Genomic DNA, 19,962 nt, shown 5'->3' with positions numbered 1-19,962 from the left:
CCATCTTTGGGGGTCCAGTACAGAATGAATAGCTGTACAGTATGTGTTTATCACCTAGGATACATTACCTAATATGTCTACCTATTTTTAGATGTATGCAAGATGTGGCAGAGAGGGCAGGCCTTGGAATCTATACAACCTGGATTCAAGCCCAGTATGTTTCTTACACACTAACCTTGTGACCTTAGTCACTTCACATCTCAGAAATCCTAATTTTTCTCTAAGACAGAGAGTTGCACAGGTAAAGGTAACTTCCTCACCTGAAGCATGCTATCCACACAAAATCAGAGGCCTGGACAAATATGTACGTATGAGAGCATGCAAGCATATGTGTATGCACATGCATATGCATGTGTATGTGCATGTGTGTGACTATAAAACCTTGAGACTGACATTTCACATGTGACTTGAAAAATCATTCATCATTTGTTACTCAGGTTATTTCCTTAAGAGTTAGGAGTATGCCTCAGACTACTTGGTAGTCCCCCAGAGCCCCCAACCCAGAGGCTATCACAGTGCTCTGATCACTGTGTGCCTGAAAAGGAGACAATACCCAAGATTTTCTAATTATTACTCAGTGGATTCACATTTAATCCATATTCTTTAGAGGGAAAGCTTTTAGCTTGATTCTGAAAATAGTAGAGTTATGGATATGATGAGATTTCTATTGCAGTCTCAAAGAATGTCCAAAGAGACTCCTTTCTATCTTAAGAATTAAAGGTAAGCATGTTAAGGTCCTGGTTACTCTGGTGGGGATTGGGACAGAACTTTGTTACTGATTCCCAGGACCCATTCCTTCCTCAAGCAGATTATCTAGGGGATCTACTTGTGCTTGTCCTCTATACCCCACCCCCATCTAGAATACTGTGGATTTTCTCAGGGAGACAAGCAACTCTGGTCCTTTGGGGGCAGAGGAAATCCTGGTGGATCCAGTGTGAACAGTTACAGAGTCAGAGTTGGGCTCTGAATTTTGTCCAATACCTCCTGACCTTGGTTTTCATAACCAGGGCCAAGTAGGCTGGTAGGTCCTCGGCTACTAGAGTCAGTATAGCCTCTCGGGCACAGGCTATGTATGCCAGCCTTCAAGTTTGGAAAGGAAAGGCAAGAAATACTTCCCCCTCCTCCAGCTGGGACATAGCTGTCCCAAAGGGACAAACCTGGAACTGACCCCTCTTGTCCCCTCGCTCCCCACCCTCTCATTTTCTGTTGGAACTGAACCCTATTCAGCCCACTCCACGTGCTCTGGGATCTGTCCTAGCCCTGGGCTCGCACCTCAGAGGTAGGTGCCAACCCCAAGGAAATCTTGGCGGGGGAGGAAGGGCGAGGAGGGGGGCAGCTCGTGGGTAAGTGGGGAAGGAGGAGGAGGCCGACTGGGAGGAGGGGCCGCGGTCCGAGAGGGACGCGGAGGGGGAAGAAGGCAGGAAGGAAGGGGGCGGGGGGCTGCCCGGGCTCACGGTCTGCTCTGCGCCGCCCGCTCCATCTGCTTGATAAAGCCCGGGCTGCGAGGAGCAGCTCTGGGAGCCGCGGTCCGGGACTATAAAGGGAGCTTTGTGGCTCTAGTGCCTTCCCCGCGTCCGCCTCCTTTCCCCTTCTCCTCCTTCCCCTTTCTTTCCTCCTCCTCCTGCTTTTTTTCTCTCCTTCCGTCTTCTCCCCGCCCTCGCAGGACCCAGCGCCCGCCGCTGCCGCTGCCTCTGCCGCTGCTCCACGGGTGGCATACCTGGCGATCGGGAGTGAGAGGCGGTGAGTGGGGGCTCCGAGCCCGGGAAGGAAGGGACGGGAGAGGGCTGCGTACCTCGGCTAGGCTCGGGACGGGACTGGGACTCGCCGCGCTCCCCCGGGGAACGGCGCCCCGCTGCGTCCGGCTCCCCTCCTCGGGGGCGCGGGCAAGGCGAGGACGCCCCCGGAGCCCGGGAGAGGCTAGCCGGGGCTCCGTGCTCCCCGAGGGCTTCTGCTTTTCCACCCGCGATCCTAAAGATCCTTAAGCGTTATCCGGAGGGCAGAACAACTCTCCTAGACCCTTGTGTGCGTGCTTTGGTGGGTGGGGGAAATCCTTTCCTTTGCCCTTTTTGGCCAGCGCCGACAAGGCTGAGGCGTTGGTGGAACTTTCTGCTGCTTTTTGGAAACCTCTGCCTCTGGTTGGGGGTATCCTGGCTTCTCCCTCCTCCCTCTCTGTAGCAACCGCAAACATAACCCAGGGAGGAGAGAAGGGGAGAAAGGGAGAGAGAGGCAGTGCCAGTTGTGGCATCCAGGTGTGACTCGCAGCTGTAGGATCTGTAGGATGAGGGAGGGAAGGCAGTTCAAGCCACTACCTTCTTCCTTGGGTTTCTGATCGCTCTCCTATATATAATCCGACAAGGGGAGAGGATATGGAAAGAAGGGTAAAAGGGCATGTATCTGGAGAAAGACACACGTCCCTGAAAGAGTTGGAGGGGGGATGACATTTCTCTCCCCTTCCAACTTCTGAAACTTGACATCATTACTGGCCAGTGTAGAGGCAAGAAGGGCACCCACAGGAAACGCCAGTCGGCCTAATGATGCATCTTGGTGCCAAAACCTTGCATGAGAGTTACTTGTTAAAGGCAACACTGGGCTCTGGCTCCATAACCTGGCAGATGAGTTGACTGCTTGCTGTACTCCGTACCCCTTACTTGGGCAGAGTGTGGGGAAACTGAAATCTGTCAGCTTGTTGGGTTACTTTTCCCTCGAAGGTTATGCTTAGCCATTCAGAGAGGCTTGGTATAGAAGACTGATAAAGGAAAATAAAAAGTCTTTCTTGTCACCCTATTGTCTATAATCGATGTATGTAAGTACCTTTGGCAAGTCTGAGTGAGCTGTTTTCATCGTAATTTTAAAAAATAGGAATTGTGGGGTGAATTGCTAAATATGTTTATCATGGAAATGTTTATCTTGGAAGGTGCTTGTGAAATGTTCTGGTTGTATGTAATTTATCTGTATTGAAAGAAACACATTTTTTCCTTTTCCTGGCGGGAGAAGGGGTGGAGTAAAAATATTCTAGACATTTAGAAAGCAGACACAAAACAACTTCAGATGGGAAAGAAGGAGCATTGGGGGGGAGGGACTGGGACAGGGACAGGGACAGAGACAGGACGGACACCTGGAAAGGCCTTCTGAGAAAGGTGGATAAGCAGAGATTCTGTCTCATATCGTCTGACTCTCAAGTACTACTGTATCACAAACATGTTGTGCCTTTGGCAAAGAAAGATAATCACCAGGCTTTCTTTAGAGAAAAAGGGTCAGGGTTACTTCTGTTGTCCCTTTCTGTGGGTAGTTAATGGTGTAATTGGACCTCAAAAGAATGTTACCTTTAGCGTCAAGTAAAAAGATGTGACTTGCTCTTTCAGTCTCCAAAATAGTATTTACTTCTTTTGCTTTGATAGAATAAAAATGAAAATTACACACTTAAAAAAATTTTTTTTGTCTGTCATAAGTTGAACACAAAACACTGGAAAAGCTAAGAGTCACACAGCACAGTAGTGGGGTGGCTTTGGAGGCAGAGCTGAGTTGTAGCCTCTGGCTCAGCTGTGTGACTTGGGGCAGGTCTCCTCACCTCTCTGGGCCTCAGTTCCCTAATGTGTAAAATGAGGAGGTTGGACAAGATTATCTGGAGGCTCATCACTTGATTCTGCCTTCTTTCATTTTAAGTTTTAAAAAAATTATTAATAATTGATATTTCTATAGCTAACCTCCTTTAAGATGTTGTACCAAATAGGGTAGTCTAAGGTGTTGTTGGCAACATAGTAACAAAAAAAACCCTCGTGATTGTTAAAGTGTAGACTTTGTAAATGTGGGAGAGTGGTGATGTCTGAAGAGTCTAGAGATGTCCTTGATTTTGTTGTCCCAGAAGTTCACAGTTGGAAGACTTCAGTAGCAATCAAGCTCAACCTACGCATTGGAAAAAGGATCCCATCTGCAACATACGTGATGAGTAGCACCTCCAGCCTTTGCTTGGAGACCCTCTCTGAAGGGGAATTCATTACCCCCAATTCAGTTTTTCCTTTTGGTTACTTTTAATAGTTACAAAGTTTTTTCTTCTTTGCAACTGATACTTGCCATCCATGATTTTACCTTCTAATTCTTCTGGTCAGGTTAGTGGTGTAGTGAGTAGAGCTCCAGATCAAGAGTTGTTAGGAAACTCATCTTCCTGAGTTCAAATCTGGCTTCATCTATCTGACTCTGGGCAAGTGACTTAACCCTGTTTGCGTCAGTTTCCTCATCTGTAAAATGAGCTGGAGAAGGAAATGGCAAACCACTCCAATATCTTTGCCAAGACAAGACTGAAGACCCAGAACAATCCTTGTTCCACAGTGCTAGTCTTTTGAGTACTTAACGCGATTGTCTCCCCTGCTCCCCTAGTCTTCTCTTCCCCAAACCAGAAGCTCTCAGTTCATTCAGCTGATTCTCATATAGCATAGGCTCAGGACCCTTCGGTGTTCTTGTTGGCTTTTTTTCTATGGCCTATAGTTTAGCAATTCATTATCTTTCCAAAACTTTGGCTGCAGAATTGAGGACAATACTCCTGATATCATGCATTCTCTTATTCCTGGCATCTCTGGTTCTCTATGTAGTTTAAGGTCATGTTGGCTTTTTGAATTGCCATATCACACTAATGATTCATATTGAACTTGTGGTCTACCAAAGCCCCTGTGTATTTTTCAGATCAATTGCCATCTAAACATGCCATTCCCATTTGATACTTGTTAAACTGATTGTTTTCAACCCAAATGTAAGATTTTACATGGATGGCTATAACCAAGTGGTTTTTGAGACTCCTTCATTCAAAGTTATTCTACAGATTGATGACTCTCAAGGGGATGAGTGGGGAGAAAACAGAGTGTCTATTGAATAGAATTTCAGACTTTCGGATCTGACAATATACCACTTGCCCTGCTCTCCTCCCCCACCCCCACAATTTTCCAGTTCTGGAGTTAGTGAGAATTGTAGGTGTTCAGTAAGGAACTGAATATGCCCATTTCTTTGAGTGTTGTCTAGACCACAGTAGTGTCCAGTGGTGTCAGACTCAAATAGAAATTGGATCCCTGCTGGCCACATACTGACTTAGAAAACCACAAATTAACATTATTTATGTTGGGTTATATTTTATTTTGTTAAGCATTTCCCTATTGTGTTTTCATCTGGAGGAGTTTTATAGCCCTGAGTTTGACACCTCTGGTCTAGGGCATGCCTACTTTCAGCATGGAGTTAGATTACCCCTGCGCCTCTCTCAAGTTTGGAAAATTCCATGATTTAACAAGGGACTGAGAAAATTACCTTAGAGGCAGTACTGCAAGACTAGTGCTTGGATGCCTATTAACTGTATGACCCTAGACAAATTGCTTAATTTCTCTAGCTTTTAATTTGCTCATCTGTAAAATAAAGATAATTCTTATAAAAGACATTATCTTGAGGATCGTGAGTTTCAGAGTGAAAAGGAACTTTTAAACGATTATCCAGTACAATCATCTTTTTTTACAGATAATGAAATTGAGACCGAGAGAGAGAGTTTAAAGTGACTAGTCTAGTGTTAGTAAATGGCAGGGCAAGGATTGGAATCCAGATCCTCTGACCCCATATCCAGGGTTCTTTCCACTTTATCATGCTTAGTGGGGTTGTTGTAGAGAATGCATTTTGTGCCTGATGGGGCAGCTTACCTCATCCCTCATATCAAGTGATGGCCTAGAGTCATGGAATAAGGCTAATGTTTGCAGACACAGTCAGTGCATCACTTCATTTTGCATGACTATAAGTATTTGTTATGAGGGAGAGTTCTATTATGGGAAATGAGTAGTGACAGTGATATTACAAAAGAGAAGCATCAATAAAGTTTAAATTGTAAATCTCAAAACGTTCTCTAACTGTGAGTTGTTTTAGGTCTTAAGAATGTAATGTCATACTAGGTCAGAGAGTCTGTCTCTAAGATGTGGTTTGGGAGTAGGCATAATGGCTGAGATCAGGGATGTCTTCCTAGGTGCCCCTTTGATGCTCACCTATCATCTAAGAACTTCTTTTGGACTTGGCATCAGGTGATCTGTGTTCTAATCCTGGCTCTGTCATTATAAGCTAACTAACTTAATGATATGCTGTGCTAACTTGGATGTGTTATCTCACTTCCCTGGGCCTCAGTTTCCACATCTTTAACATGAAAAATTTAGGTCATGAGATGGTCAAAGGTCCCTTGAAGGCCTAATGTCTGATGGCTCCATGACTAATCTATTTTGACCTTTTATTACCTTTGGAGGATGGTAATAATTTCATCAATTTGCTGGCTCTATTATAAAATAATACTTCCTTCTATGACTCTCTTTCAAACTTCAAGGGATGCTCTTTGTTCTGAACAGAATCCCACATCCTCTTAATACATAGCATAATTTTATAGCCTTTGATCATATCCCCCCTTCAGCCTTTGCCACTGATGATGCCTAACTTTAGCCTTTAAAAGCTCTTTCCTTCCTTTGATCATTTTAATGAATCTTCTCAGGCTTCATGAAGTCTGTGTCATTCTCAGGATCATGGTTCAGAATAATATGCTGCATTTTGCATGCCTTTTTGGGCAGGTATCCATATTTGTACAACCCCTGAAGTCCTCCTTCCACACATCATTGTGACATGAAGGTGACCTGGATTCTTGAAGACTCACTGCAGAGTCCAAGATCTGAAAGGTCCTACCAAGCTGGAAAGATTGAGGCCTTTTCCAGGAATGGACAGTAAGCCTGTTGTCCAGGAGGCTGAGGATAGCTAAGGCAGAGAGATTCCTTGTCAGGTTGGCTTTAGGACAATTCTTGAATCCTTCTAACCCACACTGATGAAATCACAGATCCTTGAAATGTTGAAATGCCTATAAGGGTAAGAGATAACTTTCTGTTTCATTCTTGAAGTTGACCAGCATTCTGTTGGTCTCATCCCCTAAATCATTCAAAAATAATCTCCCCTCACCCAGAGTCTAAGGTCAGCACTTCTAATTCTGAGTTTGCCATAAAATTGACTGACTTTGGGCAAGATCCAAATCTAAGTGTGCTGTGTTCAATTCTAGACACTACAGCTTAGAAAACTGACACCATTTCTTCATCTAAATTGAGGGTTCTTAACCTGGGTTCTATGGGTCACTGAAGAATCCTTGAACTCAAATGGGAAAAAAATTTACATCTTTATTTCTACCAGTCTATAACTGAAATTTACCTTTCCATTATAATTTTTTAAAAATATTATTCTGAGAAGGAATCTATAGATTTCACCTAACTGCCAAAAGGAGTTAGTCACATGCAAAAAAATTAAGAACCTCTATTCTGAGGTTTTCTCCTGCTCTAAAATTTTGTGACTTCTGGGTCTCTTTCCTAATACATATTTAATAACTTTTTAAAACCATTTTTATTTTATGAGTGTGTAGTCAGAATTCTTTATCATATACTTGTAGAGTTATAAAATCATAAATTTCATAGAAAAGCCCTTAGAAGATCTAATCCAACCTTCTCATTTTACAAATGAGGAAACTGATGCCCAGAGAAATTCATACTTGCTTAGGGTCTCATAGGTAGGGAAGATTTGAACACAGGTTGCTTGTCTCCATATCCAGGGCTTTTTCTAGTGTAACATGCTTCCTCCAGTTGTGTCCAAGAATCTTTCCAATTCTGCCATTCTTATGGGGAGTCCCCATAGCCAACCTGCTTCTTCATTCTTATTGAACATGGTCCTTGTGCAGCAGATACAGTCAACTGTTTCAACTTAGTTGCAACTCTGGGAACTTGTACTTTGTTAACATAGTGTTTGAGAACCCAGAGTCACTTCCGTGTACGAATTTGGTATCAGGATGGAATTTTTGTGGAAATGGCTTAGATAATTTTCCTGAAATACATTTCTCTGTCTACCTTCATCCACCCTATTTTAGCCAGTTTTGTCTTGTGAGATCAGTTTGTTCACACAGTTTGACATTTCACGACCCAGCTCTTCTCCTTCCTACCTGTATGTCTCTGAGTAAGTCTCTTTACCTCTCTGAACCTCAGTTTTCTCATTTATAAAGGAGAGGAATTGGACTAAACAGCTTCTAAGTCAGGGGTTCTCAACTTTGGGTCTGTGGATTTTTTTCAATGTTTTGACAACTGTATTTCCATATAATTGGTTTCCTTCATGATTCTATGTATATTGTTCATGTATTTAAAAATATTCTTTCTGAGAAAGGATCCATGAATTCAAAGGATCCAGCCTGCCAAAGGGGTCTGTGACAGTACACAAAAGTTAAGGATTCCTGCTTCCAGGTCCCTTGGAGCTAGTTCTTAGTCCAAAGATCGTTCCATACTCTCTATCTTCCAAGTATTTTCAAATCATAGATCTTTAGAATTGGTATGGATCTCAGGGGTCATTTGGTCTAGCCTCCATCTGATGCATTACATTCTTTCTACAATTTCCTAGGAATTCCATTTCCCATCTCCATGCTTTTAGACTGGTTATGCCTATCCCTGGAATGGCTTTGCTCATCACCACCACCTCTACTTTCCTTCAAGACTTCACCTTTCCTCCAAGAATACATCACTTTTTCCATGAAGTCTTTCTTGATTTCTTCTCTACCTTCTACCACATGCTGGTGTCCTTCCCAGCAAAATCTTGCATTTACCTCTATATGTATATATTATCTTCTCCTGAGAGACTATAAGCTCCTTGAGGGCAAAATCTATATTACTTTTGCCTTTTCTATCCCCAACACCTTTTAAGATGCCTAGCACAAAGTAGGTATGTGATAGATATTGATTGATTAACAATCTTGTGTGTGTGTGTGTGTGTGTGTGTGTGTGCGTGTGCGTGTGTGTGCGTGTGCGTGTGTGTGTGGTTGTGGTTTGGCCTTCCTTCTTGGAGAGGACTATGACATCAGGAAGATGATGTCATGATTTACAATTTAATTGGATAAGAGCAAGGAAGGGCGGTGCAAAGTTTCCAGCCTCAATTTCTCCTCCAGAGCCATCTGGATCCAATGGCAAGATACAGACCAGAACAACTGGAGATGGCCCAGGATGCAGTGGGAGACATTGGCCTTTTGAAGCTAAGATCTTTCCAGAGTTCTCACTTTGAAAACTTTCTTGAACAATTAGTGATTAGGAAACTCTCTCTGAAGCAGCCCGCCCTATCTTTTAAACAACTCCAATTGTTAAGAAGTACTTACTTTTTATATTTAGCTAAAATCTGCCTCTGCAACTTTTGTTCACTGAAACAGCTAGTTGACACAGTATAAGTAGAGCATTGAAATCTGGACATTGATGGCAGGAAGAACAACTGAGTTGAAATCCAAGCTTAGACACTTACTAGCTGTGTGACCCTCTATAAGTCACTTTACCTCAGTCTGCCTCAGTTTTGTTTTTTTTTTAATCTATAAGATAGGTATAAGAGTAGCACCTACCTCCTCACATGATTTTTGCAAAAATAAAGGGAGATATTATTTACAAAGTGTTTTGCAAAACTTTAAAAAGCTATATAACTGCCAGCTACTAACATTATTATTTTTAGTCCTAATGTTGTCCACTGGAGCTACACAGTGTTCGCTTTTTCTTCTACATGAACATCCTTTAAGAAAAATTTATTAATAAGAATGTAGGTGTAGAACCCATATAAGATTACATGCCATCTCAGGGAGAGAGAAGAGAGAGAGGGGGAGAAAATTTAAGACTTCATGGAAGTGGTTATTGAAAACTGAAAACAAATAAATTAATTAAATTTTTAAAAAATTTATTAAAGCTACTATGTATTTTCCCTCTACCTCCAAGCTTTCTCTCCTCTGAGCTATATACCCCCAGTTCCTTCAACCAGTCCTTATTTATAGAAATCATCCTGAGACTAATCTCTGGTGAATTTCTTTCCTTTGAATATTTCCTCATTCACAGACAGGCATTTTTCCCTTTGTCTCCAACCCAACTGCTTATCCATGACTAAATATTACCTCTAATCCCATGGTAACTCAGTTTTGTAGAATAACCTTTAATGAGGAACTTTATAAAGTACTTTCTGAAAGTCAGTACATTAAATCCACATTCTTCTTAATCCACATGCTTATTTACCTTGTCAAAGAACTCTAAAACATTAGGAAAGTCAGACTTCATATGAAAGAAACTTTGTTTTTCTCCTACCAGATTATGTTTGCTTAGATGTTCAGTGATTTTTTCTACTGAGCCAAAGTAAAAGTCACCATCACCTGTACATAGTGTTCAGATGTCTTTTGGGGCCTTCTTTGAATACACAAGTCTCGCCAATATCATGTAATTCAAATGACAGGTAAAACAGGAAGTCTAAACACTCCATAGTGTTATCCTGGAGTTCAAGCAACTCTTGAATGAATCCCATTTCCAGTTTTTTTTATCTAGAATATTTGATATTCTTACCACTTTTTTTCTTTAAAATATTAATACTAATACTATCAAAAAATATAACTATATTTAGTGCTACCTAGCATATAGTGGTTTAAGGTTTGTAAAGTGCTATGCATATGTTATCTCAAATGATTTTCACAACAACCCTATATCAGTATAATAATAATAATAGTAGATTATTATAATATATTATATTGTAATAATTATTAATAATATTGTTATCATTATCATATAATATATATAAAATTATTATTATAATTAATAATAGTCTTCATTTTACAGATGAGGAAACTGAGGCTAAAAAATGTAAGTGACTTGTCCAGAGTCAAAGAAATAGCAAATATCCAACTCCTCAAGTACAGTGCTCTTGCCTACTATGCCATCTGGTTGTCTCTGTATTTACAAACTTAGACTGGTCAGTAATTTGTTACTAATTAATCATTTAAAATTTTTAAAATTGTTTATCTTCCTCAGAATGTCAGTTAATTGAAAAAGTAGCAATTTTTAAATGTTAATGTCTTTAATTATTGATTTAAGAAAACACTTTTGTTTCAGCATAAATTGATACTGTTCATACTTGTGCCAACTTGTGGGATTTTTTGCTTGGAGGATATGCCAAGCATGGAAACCTTTTTTCTTTTCAAAACTCATATCAGGTGATCACTTTTCTACACGTCTATAGAAAAAAGCTGTCACTTCTCTTTCTATCCAGAGTTTTCATGGGCTATAATTGGGGGTGGGTGTTTATAATGCAGAATAACACATGCAGAAATGAACAAGGCGTTTGGAAAGGTGAAAGAATGTTTTATGAGCCTGTAGAGTGGCATGCTTTCTCTCTGTCTCTTATGGATTCACGATCTCTTTGCAGCCATTATTTCCTATCTTAGTTCATTTGACAATCCTTCCAGTCCTTCTCATTCAGTGCAGTCCTTGGCCGTGTGTTTCAATAAATGCTCCATAGAAGATTCACTTGATAAGCTGCTGGAATCACAAAAATCTCAGACTTGGAAATTTCTTTGAACTCTACCTCATTTAACTTCTGCCTCAACAAGAATTCTGTCTACACTATTGCCAAGGAGTGATCACCCACTCTTTGCTTGAAGACCTTTTACTGAAAAGAGGAACCCATAAAGACAGATATTACATGCTCTTCCTGCTCCTTCCCACCCCCAGTCTTTTCTTCTTCAAGTTATCCATCTCTGGTTGCTTCATCTGATCATTATGTATCAAGACCCTTCATCATTCTGGTGACTGTGCTCTGGATATTCTCTCAATAATGAATTGTTCTTTCTAAAATGTAGCACTTAGTATTCCAGAAGTGATTCAATCAGGTTAGAATGTAGAGGGACTCAGACTTCTCTAGTCCTGAACTCTCTTCCTTTTTTTAATTTTAATGTGATTTGTGATTATATTACTGTTTCATTTGCAGCTAGTTTCAGCTGATTCATTTTGAGTTTTCAGTCCACTAAAGTCCCCAGGTCCTTTTCAGGTGAACTGCTCCTAATCATACTTATTCCATCTTATAGTGGTGAAATATATTACTTTACATTTATCCCTGTTAAATTTCAATCTTACCTGATTCAATCCAGTGTTTTGACCTATCAAGATTTTTTTTAATGTTCCTTTTTATTATGAGTTTGGCAAACATCAGCATTTTATTATTCAAAGAATAGAAAGAGAGAATTGTATATGCAACCATGAATCTCTATTATATGTAGTCAGGATTTTTTATTGTTGTTGTACTTCAGATTTAACATGGGAGTTCTAACACTGTGTTCCCTTCTGAACTTCCTTCTCTCTTCTATTTATATACACTCTTTTCTTTCTTTTCATCCTTTTGGTTTTGGTATCAATATTACTCTCTCATGACTCTCCGTTACTGCCTTCTTCCCCCCAAAAGACCTCTTTTATAAAAACAAGTGATTCTGCACAAAACCAAACCAAACATTGACTTGTCTGAAAAATGTATATCTTGTTCTACACCTCTTGTCCATGTCAAGATTTTTTGGATCCTGACTCTCTTTTCTAGTTTGGTACCTATCCTTTCCAGATTTGCTACCTACCAGTTTGACAAGCATACCATATCTGTACCTTTAACTAAAATAGCATAAAACACCACAGATCATCCTCAGAGATGTTGTTGAACATGATTACTTTCTGGGTTGGGGAGGGGGGTTTCTCCCAGTTTCATAGTCTACATAATATGATAATAGATTGTGATGCTGTTTGGCCTACATCTTTTACATAATAGCATGAGAAGCCTTGTTAAATTCTTCAATAAAAATCTAGGCAAGCTGTATCTATAGCATTTGCCTGATTAACTGTACCAGCCTAGTAACCTGTCAAAAAAAAAGCATAAAGGCAAGGTCAACACTATCCATTCTATCTCTGGTGTCTTGACTAGATATGGAGTCTTTTTTTTTTAATTGAATAAATTAGATCTCATTGTGAACAGGGCCTGTACACCTTCTTGAATCAATCAAAGCCATTGCATGAGAGACTCATTGTGTGAGTCATGATGAAAATACTTTTACAGAAGGGAAAAAATGGCTCAGAATTGGGGAAGAAGAAATTCTAAACTTTTAGATTCCAGTGGTTGGAGCAAGCATGGAGCAGATGTAGGACTGAACTGTGGCAGAGAAAGGACTTGTAGAGGAATGACCTTGGCTCTATAGTTAGCATGAAAAAGAAGATCAAGGCTGAGGAGAAGCCCAAGAAAAGGCCATCTCTTTCCTCATTTTCTCTTTCCTGTGTCTAACACAAAACACAATATAATCTGCAATTTCATTACCCAAATGTTTGAAGCAAACTGAATTTTTTGTTTCTGGCATGGGTCCAGGGGATAATGTTACATTTATATAAAAATATAGGTAGGTAAACAGACAGTCAGATAGATAAACTTTGCCTAACTGTTAGAAATTTTTCCTAAGAGGAATTTGGACCTTTTCATCTAAAATAAATTTCCTTAAACTAAAAGAGAAGGAAACCAATGGACCTTATGGGCCATTATATTGCCCCCTAAGCTTAAAAGAGCTAATTACTATTATAGTCTGTTATAATACAAATGAGGTTAGTCTGTCTCGACAGGCAATCACAGTGTCACAAGATTTATGGGAAAACCAAGTTTATTCCAAGAGAAATGAACATGTATGTGGAACCCAAAGAGTTCACAGTCCTTACAGAAGTTTGCATAATTGTGACAGTACAACAAAAGGAGGAGAAAATAGGAAGGGGGTGGTGTGGGAGGGGAAAGGTATAGTAGCCTCTCTCCAAGGAGAGGAAAAAGGTGATGGCAAAAGCTGCATTCTTTTTCCTTGGGAACTGGATAGAGTAGACCACGAAGATAGAAGGGTCCACTTATCTGCAAAGGACCCCAGTTGCACGAGTGTTTTTTCCCAGCCTGACACAGACTGGCTGGTACCTGTCTTGCCTCCCAAAGACATGCAGGGAATCCAGGTCGGGGTGCAAATAACAAATTATGTCAACTGTGGGTGAGGGATCTCCCTTGACACATTTAGGGTACTTTGCATGCTCTGGGTCCAGTATTTCTGGACCCCTTAATTACTGGTCTATTCTTGATGAAGCTCTTTGGGAACACCACTTTTCTAGCCATCTCCTTAATAAAATGTTTTAGAATTTTGTCAAGAATTGAAATCATACTCACTAGCTTTACGGTTTATAGATTTTTTTTATCAGTAAATTCTTCAGCTCATCCGTATCTCTCTTCCATTCTTCACGGTTTTGCAAAGATTACTGTTTCATCAAATCTTCCAGTTCAAAATTCAAGGATATTAGGCTTGGTGACTTGAACTCATCAATGGCAGCCAGGTGTTCTCTTATAGTTTCCCTACATCTCTTGGACATCAGATCTCTATTAGTCATTTTTTATTTCTTCTTTCCAGTCCTCAGACATGTTCCTTGGCAGAGAAAGTGGAATCAAAATAAGAGTTCAGTAGCTCTGCCCTCTCTCCCTTACTCGTTATCCTGGGTAATCTGCCTTGATTACCTTGACCGGCAACAGCCCTATCAATTCCATAATTATCCTTCTCTCCCCCCCACCCCCCATATAGGTTTTGTTAAAAATCCCGTTGTGTTCCCTAACATTTCTTATAGCTACAGGTCATTCTTAACCTTAGCATTCCAAACACTATTATAGGATTATGCCTAACATTCATTATCTTCTTCCATCTTGTTCACAATCTTTTTTAAAAATATAACTTGGTTGATTTCCCTCTGCATCTTCATTGGTCTCTTTATACATTTCCCGCTTTTCCTCCTCATTGCAATTCATTTACTTTGTGTTCTCAGTCTCATTCTTAAGAGTTTTCGAAGTTTCCATCAGTAGCCTTTTAGTCCATGTGAAATTACCTCTTCTTTCTCTGAAAGAGTCCTTTAAAGTCTGCTCCCCATATCTGATTCCCCTCTCCTTTATCATATGCTAAGATAAATTTGACATTCCCTCCTCCCCTAACATTTCCATTATTTCCACCCCAGTAACCATTTCTTCCATTGTTGGTAACAATCAAATTCAGAATGGAAGTTCCCTTTACTGATTCGTACTTTTTTTTTTTTTTTTGAGAGAGAGAGAGAGAGAGAGAGAGAGACAAATTATATTATTTTAAAGACAAGCCAGGAAATTGTTAGCTGCCTTGCTTTGGTCAGAGAGAGAACTCCAGCATCTATAAATATCTCCATTGTGCTTCCCTTCTAGGCCTATGATCCCTTCCCCAAATTTCCCATCTATTTCCTTTTCATTTCTAGGTGGTCTGAGTACTCTGTAATGTTTGTTTCTACCTCATCTGATCTTTATCTAAATTTTTTCTTTCATGTTTCTTCCTTCTACTAGATTTCTTCAATGAGTCTATTTAAAAATATAGTTATATTCTATACATTCATGCCCATTCCCCAACTTTCACATGTCCTATTCCTTCTGAATAAGACATCTCCTTTTAGAATTCTATCCTAGTTATAGGTCTCATCCCACTAAGTCTCAGTGGGATTTGGTGACATTTGTTTCCTTGTGTCAGTATCTTTCATTCAAATTACTTTGTGGAGAGCTTCTTCTGGCTCAGCTTAGAGGACATCACTGTGTCATTTGGACTCTTCATTACTTTTCACTCTCAATAATGACTGGCCTAACTCTTCTTTGGCTCATGCACATCCTTAACGATATTTTTTATAATGCTTCTCCCAAATCATCTTTGATAATATGTTATAGCCTTCTTAAATTTACTATATGTACTTTTACATGCCCTTTGGGTTACCTGAAATTTTTATTCTTCTGTGATCAGAGTGTTCTATGATTAATAACCATAAAGCAGTGAGCAACTCAGGATTGTTGAAAGGTCTGTCTAGTTTCCTAATGGTGATCTAGCCCAATCTCCTATCCAGTTTTGGATCTAACTCTATCTATATGCAACACCCATCCAAGATATAGATATAGATATATACACACACATACATATAACATATACACATTGATATCCTAAATAAATGTCCTCCAATTGTATGTCATTATTCAGGAAATATTTGTTTTTCATCCACTTGATCTTTTTGATGTGAATGGTTAGACTAATCTCTTCTGAAAAACTGTGAACTTCCTTGAGGGGACAGGTTTGTGGGATTCAACGAAATTGATACAATAATAATCTGTACACAAACATCTGGAAAAATCTCACATTTGAGATTTTGTCAGTGCTATAATTGTTCAGTGCTTTTGAACACAGAATTTATTTTTTGTGAGAAAGCACGTAAAACTTACCTTGTACAAAACATTAGTGGATTGGGAGTTACTTAAGGTGATAGCCTATAAAAATTTCTTAAAGAGTGACAGGATATGCAATTTTCTTTATCCTAAAAAACAAACTTCGATCCTGGTGATTCTTCCAAAAGAAAGGAACCCTCTGACTTTGTGTTGAATTTATTTATTTGATACTTTCCAATGTACATGTTACATGTGCTAGCAGGCTCTATTAGCCCCATTCTATATGCAAAGAAACTGAGGTTCAGAGAAATTAGGTGATTTGCCAAGGACACTGTACAAGGAGATCACAGAAGTGGTATTCACACACAAGTCTTCTGATCCCAAATCCAATGTTCTCCATTGTAGGACAACTTGTCACATTATGAATTGAGTCATGTGATTCTCTGCTAAGTCTGACTGTCTTCTATGGATAGAAGATACTGAACTTGGCAGAGAATGCTTGATCTCTTCTAGGACTTGAACTTTAAAAGATCTTGGCAGCTAGATTCAGAACAAATGGTTGGGAGAGTGATGAGTCAGCAAAAAGAAGTGGTACATCCAACCACTGGATAGTGGATGTACCCCTCAGCCAGGAGAGCTTTTACTTGAGACAAACCAAATTCGAAGTGCACCACAGTTTGGGTTTTGTTTGTTTGCTTGTTTAAGGTTCCCAAAAGAAAGATAACAATGTTCACAGGAGGAAGAAAAGCATTTGGATATTTACTTTTTTTCCCAAAGGTGCCATTTAATTGCAAAGTGGATATTTTTTATCTTCTTACTTACTACCTGTGTAACCCTGGGCAAGTCACTTAACTCTATTTGCTTCAGTTTCTTCATCTGTAAAATGAGCTAGAGAAGAAAATGGCAAAAACCCTCCAGTATCTTTCCCAAGAAAATCTCAAAATGAAGAGTCAGATCTAACTGAAATGATTGAACAACACCACTCTCAAAAGGAGAGCTAGAAGATATAGGTACCTTTTGTTTCCAACCCCTTCTCTGCAATGCTTCCTCTGAAATTATCTCCACAGTGATTACTTGGCCAGTGATTAGCGCTCTCTCTTCCTCTCTCTCTCTCTCTCTCTCTCTCTCTCTCTCTCTCTCTCTCTCTCTCTTCTCTCTCTCTCTGTCTCTCTCTTTCTCTCTCTCTCTCTGTCTCTCTCTCTGTCTCTCCCTCCCCCCCTCTCATGCATGTGTGTGTGTGTGTGTGTGTGTGTATATGTATGTGCGCGCACCTTCCTCCCTGTCTTTTTTTTGTCCATCTGTTTTTGAAGCCAGTTATAAAGAATTGCAAACTAGGCATATTTACTAACCAGTCAAGCTTAGGTACTCTGACATGCCAATGCTGAAGGATCTGATTCAACAAAGACTCACTGGGGTCCTGTCCTGGCCACAGCATTGTGCTAGGGACCAAGGGATATAGAGAAAGGAATGAGATTCAGTACCTTCTGTCACTAGGCTTAACAATCAAATGTTCCAGATAAGTAAATGACTTTCTATAGTAAGAATAAAGTTGGCCCTGATTCATGGAATGTTAGCAATAAGGGACCATACAGATCACTTAGTGCCACTCTATTCCTCACCCACATTCTCTTGAAAAGAAAACAGGCTTAGAGAGGTTGGGATTTGTCCAAAGCCAAATGGCTGGTAGTAAATGGCAGGATTGAAATGAAAAAAACCCAGGTTTTCTGAATCTTAGGCAAATGCTCTTAATACCATACCACACTGCTGTCTTTGTTTGGTCCTCGGGTGGTTTTTGGTTTTCTGCATGTGTAGGAGTCAATTTTCCCCCTCAGTGGACCTCCGTTTTCTCACCTATAAAATGAAGAGATTGGACCAGATCAGGACTTCTTAACCTTTTCTGTGCCTTGGACCCCTTAGGCAGTTGGTGAAACCTATGACCTCTTCTCAGTATAATGCTTTGAAATGAAATGCATACAATAAAACCCATAGGATTACAGAGGAAATGATATGCCAATTATACTGAAATCATTATTGAAATTTAAGAAACAAAAAAAAACCCCCTAAATTCACAGACTGCTGCCCTAGATGACTTTTAAGCTCCTTCCAGCTCCCAGGTTCTTGGACTTCATATATGTCAGCAGTTACTCATCTTAGTCTAAACTTAGCACATTATGGAAAAAACTTACTAAATTTATATATATATTTTTAATTTTGTATATATATGAAAATGTTGCTTTAGGAGGCTGGGGACAGGTCCACACCTGAATTACTGTGTAGAAACTCCGTCTACAATACAGAGTAGCAAATCTTCTGTAACTTGTTGTCTAAGAGTTGCCTGGAACTGATGAACAGATTGCCCGAGTAGTACATCCCACTAGTACATGCCTTCCATGGTACTCCACGGACAGATCTCATTCCATTATACTAAGCTGCATTCATATACATGTATACATATATATACATACACACACATACACATATGTGTCCTATATTGATACATGTTATTTAATTATAAATAATTCTACAAATAACAATTTTGTAAATATATAATGTATACATGTTATGTAATTGCTATATACAATTAGATGTATTATAATTATAGTTATATACAATTGTTTTGTGCATTGGATTGTTTCTATAATTATTATATAATAATTATTGGCAACCTGTGCCAAGTTCCACATTCCAGCATGGGGTTGTGCTGCACAGGGAGGGGGACTAGACCAGAATTTCATTAGTATAGAAGATAAATGACTTGCCCAGGGTCACACAGCCTTGCAGCCAATTGGATCTAGTATTATAACTATACACTATGTTATTATATAAATATAATTATAGATATATAGGTACTTATAATAGTTACTATGTTATAATAGCTACTATATATAACATATTGTACAATAATTTTTATACATTACATATATTATATATAGATATGTATATTAATGCAACCTGGTATAATGAAGGAGACCTGGCCTTGGAGAACTGTGGAAGATGTGTGTATGTGTGTGTGTGTGTGTGTGTGTGTGTGTGTGTGTGTGTGGTGTATACATGTGCAGAGATGTGTACATAGATAGATATCCATTGTACATGTACAGAGAGATAATGTGTGTGGTGTTCAGTTATTTCATTCATGTCTGACTCTTTGTGACTCCATTTGGATTTTTCTTGGCAAAGATAAAGATTTGCCATTTTATTTCCTAGTCCATTTTACAGATGAGGACACTGAGGCAAATGGTTAAGTGACTTGCCAAGGACTGTGTAACTAATGAATGTCTGAAGCCAGATTTGAACTTAGAAAGTTAAGTCTTCCTGACTCAAGGCCCTGCCCTCTCTCCATTGAGGCTATTTCAGAGTAACTAACTTCTGAATAGTTTCATCAGTCAACAATAACAACATTTATTAAGCACTTATTGCGTGCCAAATACTGGGATACGATGGAAGGCAAAAACATGGTCCCTGCCCACAAGGAGCTTACTTTACAATGGGTGCAAACAACCATGTATGTATAAGCCATCCAGCGTAAAAGGGAGGTCATCTTGGGAGGCAGTAGCAGTGAGGGACACCAGGGAAAGCCTCTGACAGGAGGTGGGATTGGAGCCAAGTCTTCAAGGAAGCCAGGAGGTAGAGGTGAGAAGAGAAAATGATCCTGACACGAGGGGACAGCGGTAGAAGAGGCAGAGAGCCAGGCAAGGAGCAACAAGAAAGTTGATGTTGCTAAGTTGTAGAGTACATAGAAAGGAGCAATGTGAGGCAGCTAGGTGGCACAATGGAGAGAGCCAGCCCTGGAGTCAGGAGGACCTGAGTTCAAATTTGGCCTCAGACACTTATTAGCTATGTGACCTTAGGTAAGTCCCTTAACCCAAATGGCCTCCCACCCCCCAAAAAGGAGCA

The 19,962-nt window shown here is 39.8% G+C and overlaps 1 protein-coding gene across 5 annotated transcripts in view; it reads left to right on the top strand.

The window, feature by feature from the left end:
* The first annotated feature begins 879 nt into the window (after window positions 1-879).
* SERPINE2 (serpin family E member 2) overlaps window positions 880-19,962 on the top strand; it is a 76,602-nt gene continuing 57,519 nt past the window's right edge. Inside the window, exon 1 of one of the 5 annotated variants that reach the window (XM_072617965.1) lies at window positions 880-1,279. The gene's annotated coding sequence lies outside the window, so the exon portion shown is untranslated. Of the gene's footprint in view, window positions 1,280-1,339; window positions 1,741-19,962 lie in introns of those variants that run through there. The other 4 variants (XM_072617964.1, XM_072617961.1, XM_072617962.1 and 1 more) reach the window with 4 other exon arrangements.

Source organism: Notamacropus eugenii, chromosome 6, assembly GCF_028372415.1.
Source record: "Notamacropus eugenii isolate mMacEug1 chromosome 6, mMacEug1.pri_v2, whole genome shotgun sequence".
Classification (NCBI taxonomy): Eukaryota; Metazoa; Chordata; class Mammalia; order Diprotodontia; family Macropodidae; genus Notamacropus; species Notamacropus eugenii.
This window is presented reverse-complemented; position numbering and strand designations above follow the sequence as displayed.